We start from the raw sequence: 7,744 nt of genomic DNA, 5'->3' as shown, positions 1-7,744 counted from the left end.
CTTCTTCTTCTCCTTCTCCTTCTTTTTCTTTATTATTATTATTATTATTATTATTGGTATTACTACTAATACTACTACTACTACTAGTATTATTATTATTATTAATGTTATTATTATTGTTGTTATTGTTGTTGTTATTATTATTATTATTGTTGTTGTATTATTGTCATCTATAATTTTTATAATTAACTTCCATGTGGTTCGACCCCGGTCTTTCCGAGTTATTTATTACTTCGACACTCCTACACTTGGGAGAAGATATCAATCTTTTGGTCGTGTCACCATGCTACATTAGAACACATCTTAACCCCACTCTTGAAGCATTACAATACACTGTGTAACCATTAGAACCTGATAGTACTGTTAGAATAGGCGCTATAGTCAATCTCTCTTTCAACTCTAAGAAACTTTTTTCACAAGCTTCAGACCATTAAAACTTAATATTTTTTTGCGTTAACTTAGTCAATGGTGTAGAAATCCGAGAAAAGTTCTCCACAAACCTCCGATAGTGGCCGACTAAACCTAATAAACTTCTAATCTCTGTCGCCGAAGTAGGCTTAAGCCACTACTTAATTGCTTCAATCTTTTGGGGATCAACCTCAATCCCATTCCTTGACACTACATGACAAAAAAATGCTTCACTCTCTAACCAGAACTCGCTTTTTGAGAACTTGCCATACAACTAATGATCTCGTAGAGTTTGAAGCACCATTCTCAAGTGATGCTTATGCTCCTCTCTAGACCTTGAATACACCAAAATATTATCAATAAAAACTATAAAAAATCTATCAATAAACTAGCCAAACACTCTATTCATCAAGTCCATAATAGTTGCTGGTGCATTTGTCAACTCAAAAGACATCACTAAAATGTTACACTCTCCAACCAAAACTCGCTCTTTGAGAACTTGCCATACAACTGATGATCTCATAGAGTTTGAAGCACAATTCTCAAGTGTTTCTCATGCTTCTTTCTATACCTCGAATACACCAAAATATCATCAATACAAACTATCATAAATCTATCAATAAACTGGCTAAACACTTTATTCATCAAGTCCATAAAAGATGTTTCTGCATTTGTCAACCTAAAAGACATCACTAAAAACTCATAATGACCATACCGAGTTTTAAAAGCAATCTTTGAAATGTCAGCCTCCTTAATCCTCAACTAATGATACCCAGATCGAAGATCGATCTAAGAAAAGAATTGAACTCCATGTAACTGATCAAACAAATCATCTATACGAGGGAGTGGGTATTTATTTCAAACTGTCACCTAATTTAGTTACCTATAATCTATACACAATCTCAATGATCTATGTTTACAATTCCTCCACCCGTGTGGTTTTGGTTTCTTATCATGAAACACTACACTAATAAAAACTAAAGAATGCAACCACTCCAAATGCTCAAACAAACTAAAGGATATATTTTGTCGTTCCATTTTATTGACTTTCTGCATAACTTCTGCTTAGCTGCTTGACAAGTTCACTAGAGCAATCTAACTTGAATTTTTCACCAGGAATGTTGGAATGGAGCTACTTTATGGCCCTTTCAATTAGATGTCTCCTTTGAAATTTGGCCATTTAGCAATGCTATCTTTGTGAAACAATACCGAATATTACTAGGATAGTCATGCTAGATGAATTTAAACTGGAAATCTTCGCAATCACACATCTGTAAGCATAAATCCTCATAGGTCTCTAGGTTGTAATTAGGATAGAAGACAAAATCATAGCCAAAAACTCGACATTAGTCATTTGAAGGAAGCCAATATCATTTTCACCACAAGAAATATTAAAATTTGGTTCACAACCCAAAAAACAGTCTGTATGATCCTTGATCTTGAATCCTAGAAGGCAAGAACATTTTTTACCAAAATCAGGAACATAGCTACAATAACTGTAACGACCCGATTCCTGGATCCATGACCAACACATAAGTAAGGTTCCCCTCCAAGGTTTCATACCTATGTGAACCCAAACTTATATATAATTTTATCCTTTAAACAACTCAATCAGAGTTCAACATAACATTAATAAAAACTAATTTCATAATATAATTTAATTGTCTTAATACAAGAGTTAATATAATTGCATAGTTTTGGAGCGTTAACTAGACATAAAGGAAAAGGTACAAATAACAACTAAAAGAGCAGGTTCTGAAGGTCTAACAAAATTGACCTACTATCAAGCTATAAGCCTGAAAAGGATAACTAATGAGAGAGTGAGTTCAACAACTCAGTGAGTAGATAATGTTCAATATACACACATGAGGTAATACAACAATAAAAAATATATATACAATTAGTTTTAGGTTTTTATAGGAAGGTTCCTTAAATAGACCATAACAAGAATATTATAAGGTAAAACTCGTTAGAAAATTAAAATGTAATGAACATGAGGCTTCGTACTGTGGGATGATCAATCCACACAGGTTGGTGACTCCCCTGACCAACTAGGGTTTAGATACAATGTGTATAAAGACTAACACTACCCTGTTAGTATGAGTATTCTGACTGACATATCATAAATTCATAATCATAATCAAACAGACCTATTCCAAATATTTATAATATTTCTCATGTATATAGAAAATTATCTACTCACTTGACTCGTAAACAAATAGAACTCAAAGCTGATATTGAAGGGAATCCTACTGATGTTCTAGCGGTAAAATATCAGGATTATTTGAATACAAAAGAGACATATTCAAGAATGACTCAAAAGAGCATATAATCTATTTAATACACTTATCTAAGAGTATATTCCATAACTTTATATGTTTTTATACTAAACTAGATATTTTTCTAAAAACCCAACATCAAACAGTTTTTCAAAATCTAATTCATAATAAAGCAAATAATAAAATTAGCAATAATTCACTAAATAACCCTCACTTATTCATCAAAGCAATCTACAAAAGCTAATATTACTTCCAAGGACTAATCTAAAATTTATCATATTTTTAAGGATCAAATTGTAAATTTTGTCAAATTGAAGGACCAAACTAAAAATATCATAAATCCATGACTATACTGAAATTCTGATCATGTTTAATCCTCAATTCTATCCAGAATATCTCATTATACTCCAGGGACCATTCTGGAATTGTTTTTTCAAATTTTTAGGGTCAAATTGTAATTTTTGTCAAATCAGAGGATCAAATTAAAAACATCATAAATCTATGACTATACTGAAATTCTGACAATATTTAATCCTCAATTCTGTCCAGAATATATCATTATGCTCCAGGGACCATTGTGGAATTTTTTCAAATTTCTAGGGTCAAATTGTAATTTTTGTTAAATTGGAGGACCAAATTGAAAGTGTTATAATTTCATAACTATACTTGAATTCTGCCCATAATTCATACTTTATTTTGTTCAAAATCTCGGAATATGCTACTGGGATCAATTTGTAATTTTCCAAAGTTTGGGGATTAAATTGTAATTTCACAAATTGAGGGACCAAACTGAAATTTTATCATCTTCAACCTCAAACCCAGAATTTTCACAGATTGCCTACTGTTCTTTCAGATTTTTAGCTCAAAATTCATCATTTACACAAATCATAACTCAAAATCATCATATTTACCTACAAGCTCTCAAAATCAACTAATTAACCCATGACCAACAATAATCAACCATATATTATTCTAATTAATTCATCAATCAATCTAAAATAAAATCTTCAAAACCCTAATATTTATCAAAACCGAAATTAAAAGGTCAAATAACTCATGTATATATATTTAACAATCTAAATCTTACTTTTAAACTTATTTCCTTCAACTTCTTTTTATTTCCCTTCTAATTTTTCTTTCAATTTTCAGATCCCTATTTTTTTCTATTTATATTATTAAGTTTTGTTAAATTACCAAAATATCCCTCAATTAATTATACTTCTGGCCTACAACAGCTTGATTGCCTTTATCTTTTAATTCAAACATCACAATAACTCTTTGGTCTCCAAGTCCCATGAATCCTAGAAGGTCAAGACAGGGCTTTCCATGAAACAACCCATGTGTCTCTCCCATCTTCCTGGCTGTATAATCGAGGATTCCCATCGAAATCAATCTTCAATCTTCTCTGGAACCCTACATCATCTGCTGACATAAAAGTAAAATGATCAGGAGAGCTAAAGTTGCCCAAAGAATCAAAAGCAGCAATTCTACTACTGTTGTACGTGGACCGCCCCAGCTTCCTAGCTCACAGTTCTGTATCTGGCCAACAAATGCTCGAGGTCTCAGGACCTTCATAAAGAAGACGAAGAGCATTATCGTTGTCGAAATAAAGCTTAAAGAAACCTGAAGAATAGTTGCTTTAACTTCTCGATGACACAAGCTTATTGTCTTTCATGAGTGGCTGCTCAGCAAGGAGAGTATCTGCGGGAAAATCAAAGCTTTGCCAAAGTATTACACTGCTCAGCGATGAGATTTCAATTGCCATGGAGTTGGAAGTTCACTGAGGATTGTGAGAAAGCGTTTGTAGACAAAACGGTGAACCCGACCGGCATTGGTTACGACAAGATTACCAGATTTCAACTAAGACAAACTTGATTGTTTTCCATCGATAGGTTGGTCACGGTTTGCTATCCAAACTGTAGAGCAGTTTCCGTCACAGGAAGGTTAACTAAACCATACCGTGAAGCAACGTGCATTATCTCCAACTGGAAAGAATCCAGCGGAGAAAAGCTTGGTGCAGTCAAAATATATATCATTTGGGTACTCCACTGACAGAGATGAGCCTTTGCTTAAACTATCAGAAGATGAAGTTGAGAAGGAAAAGGATAATATCAGTGGTAGAAGAAGCAGGAAAATTTTGGTACTCATGGAGTTTATGGAAGTTTCATAATTAAGAAATGAGAGTAAGTTAGGGTTATATTTTTATGCATTTTCTGCGACTTCAGGGAAAAATACATGGGGATACGCAAGTATGACACACAAAAGCCAAAATATATTTTGGTTATGAAACGCTTATGAGTGTTCGATTAGGTCCTAAACCAATAATAAAAAAAATAAATTGAAATCATCTTACATTTTTATCGTTTCTTCCTCAATAATATTTTGAACTATTTTCAAATAAAGTTGGACATAAAAATATTTTAATTAAAATAAAAATAAATAGACTTTAGCATCCATCTTTCATCAAATTAGAAAAATAAACACAATAGACTATGATGGATGAATGAATACATAGATGTAAGAAAAAACAAAGACGAAGCAAGTGAAATGGTAAAGAGTTGAAGCAAGATTGCTGAGATAATTGTTGACACGTTGATCCAAAATTCTCCATCACGTACACAACCATGTGAAAGGTGTTTTGTAATTCTTGACATGTTCATATGCTTTAATTATCACCAATATCAATGAAAATATCACCATCTTCGAATATAAGTTCACACTTTTACTTTATGATGATAAATTATTTTTTAAAAAATATTTTATTAAAAATTTACTTAATAGCAATTGATAAAATTTTAAAAAATAAAATAAAAATAAAATTTACTTTGTTGGATCTTGATCTGATCTAATCTCACATTTAGTAGGGATGAGCCACACTAAACTTTGTTGGATTAGACTTTGTTGGATTGAGGATCAATTGAGTCATCACATTTAATAAAATCAAATTTCATGTTAAACTTGATTGGATCTAGGCTCAATTGAGTTTCTTTTTTTTTTTCTTCTTTCTTTTTTATCTCTCTCCCTCTCTTCTTAGTCTCTTTTTATTATTACAAGTTACATTCCTATTATGTGAAGAAATAACAAAGAAATAGGGTTGTCATTTTGAGAAGTTGAAAGACTTTCTAGATATTATCTAAAATTTTTCAAGCCTTTTCAACTATAAAATGTCATGTTTAAAAAAAAGAGAAAGATGATTATTTAAACACAATAAAATAAAATAAAATAAAATAAAATCTTACTCTATCTCTCTCTTTTCTTATTGTTTTTACTAGGTTTTTTTATGATTCAGTTCGGTTTGGTTTAAATTATAAAAACCAACCAAATCAAGGAACTTATATTTTTAAAAAATTCAAATAGAATCAAACTAAATTCTAGTTCAAACCAAACCAGTTCGGTTCGGTTGAATCCGGTATTGTAGCTAAAAAACCGGGAAACCTAATCGTTAAATTATTGGGCTTTTTTGATGTTTTTTTAATGAACTTAGATTAAATTAGGTTGTTAAATTTTCTTGTTAGGTTAAGTTTATAGGCTTTTTAATCAAAACTCTTTAAAATGTTCTAATTTGATTAATTTTCTTATAAGCTTTTTAATGAAATTAAAATATTGAAATTTGTTTGAAATGCTTATAGTAACAATAAATTTGAAATGTTCTATCATACTATTTTTAATATGCAAAGAAATAAGTTATGAAAATTTAAATCAATGCAATATACAAGATGCATGATCAAATTTGGGCATCTCAAATTAAAAGACGTGTTCACACTAAAAAAGATTACATTAGCAAATAGATACATTAACAAATAGCTACCAGTAATAAATTATCATAAACATCAAGCATAATTTGAAGAAAAAAATATGACACCAACACTATAGTAGTATCCAAAACTTTCAGCAATAGCAAAAGCCAAAAGATCTAGCAAGGATAATGCTATAAAAAAACAATTGTAAATTAGCAACATATTATTGTTAGACTATTAAAAAAATTAGCAAGGAAAATTTTTAAAAGGAATTAATAAGGTAAAGTAAATTAATTACCCAAAATAATTATATTATAGGATTGCACCAATATCATCAATACAACTTACAAACAATTAGTTAAGATTTTTAAACTTTCACCAAATTCTACAAAAATATAAGTTAAAATGTCAGATTAAACATTTGTAAATAAATGATATTATAAAATAACTACATTTAAATTTGTAAACTCAATCATTTCAGAATTTTCAATATAATTCATGAAGTTTATGATGTTGACTGGAATTGATGCTAAACTCAACCACTTTTGACAACAAACTAGTGCAAGCATTGTCGATGGAGATAAAGAGCTTCAAAATAGATCTAAAATACGATCACCAATATTGAAAGTTGTTTTAGAAACAACTGTGGATACTAGAATAGCTAACAAGTGTTGTGCCACCTTAGAAAGAATCTTATATTTTGTAGCATTACGCCTCCACCAACTTAAAATATCTAATTTAAAATTATTAAGATCCTCACAATCATCATCCAAATACCTCTCAACCTTATTTTTTTTGGACACCGCCTTCTTTCTCTAAATATTTTTTGAATTGAGAAGTTAAGTCATCCAACATATCATTATTTACCACCATTAAATCAACATTAACATTTTCATTTATACTAGTTCCAACACTATAAACAACCTCAACATTCTCATTAACATTCATATAATGCTTAAACAACCTTAGCAAAGTATCTTTAACCTTAATTGTAAAACAGACCACATGAATCCCACAAGAACAAGTGCACCATCATGCATAGTTTTTTCTTCCGATGCATCTCATTTTAATTTTAAGCCAGATATTATTCAACTTTTACCTTCTTTTCATGGCTTAGAATTGGAAAATCCATACTTACATTTAAGGAAATTTGAGGAGGTTTGTAACACATATAATGATTCAAATTATAACATGAACACCATTAGATTAAAGTTTTTTTCTTTTTCATTAAAAGATAAAGCTAAAACATGGCTACAAAATTTAAGACCAGGATCCATTCGTGTTTGGGATGAAATGCAACAACAATTTTTAAAAAAGTTT

At 30.4% G+C, this 7,744-nt stretch overlaps 1 pseudogene; it reads right to left on the bottom strand.

Moving 5' to 3' along the window:
* Positions 1-7,744, bottom strand: part of LOC105111236 (putative receptor protein kinase ZmPK1) — a 35,469-nt pseudogene that overhangs the window by 12,461 nt on the left and 15,264 nt on the right.

The sequence above is a fragment of the Populus euphratica genome, unplaced genomic scaffold (assembly GCF_000495115.2).
Source record: "Populus euphratica unplaced genomic scaffold, PopEup_1.0 scaffold286.1, whole genome shotgun sequence".
Classification (NCBI taxonomy): domain Eukaryota; kingdom Viridiplantae; phylum Streptophyta; class Magnoliopsida; order Malpighiales; family Salicaceae; genus Populus; species Populus euphratica.
This window is presented reverse-complemented; position numbering and strand designations above follow the sequence as displayed.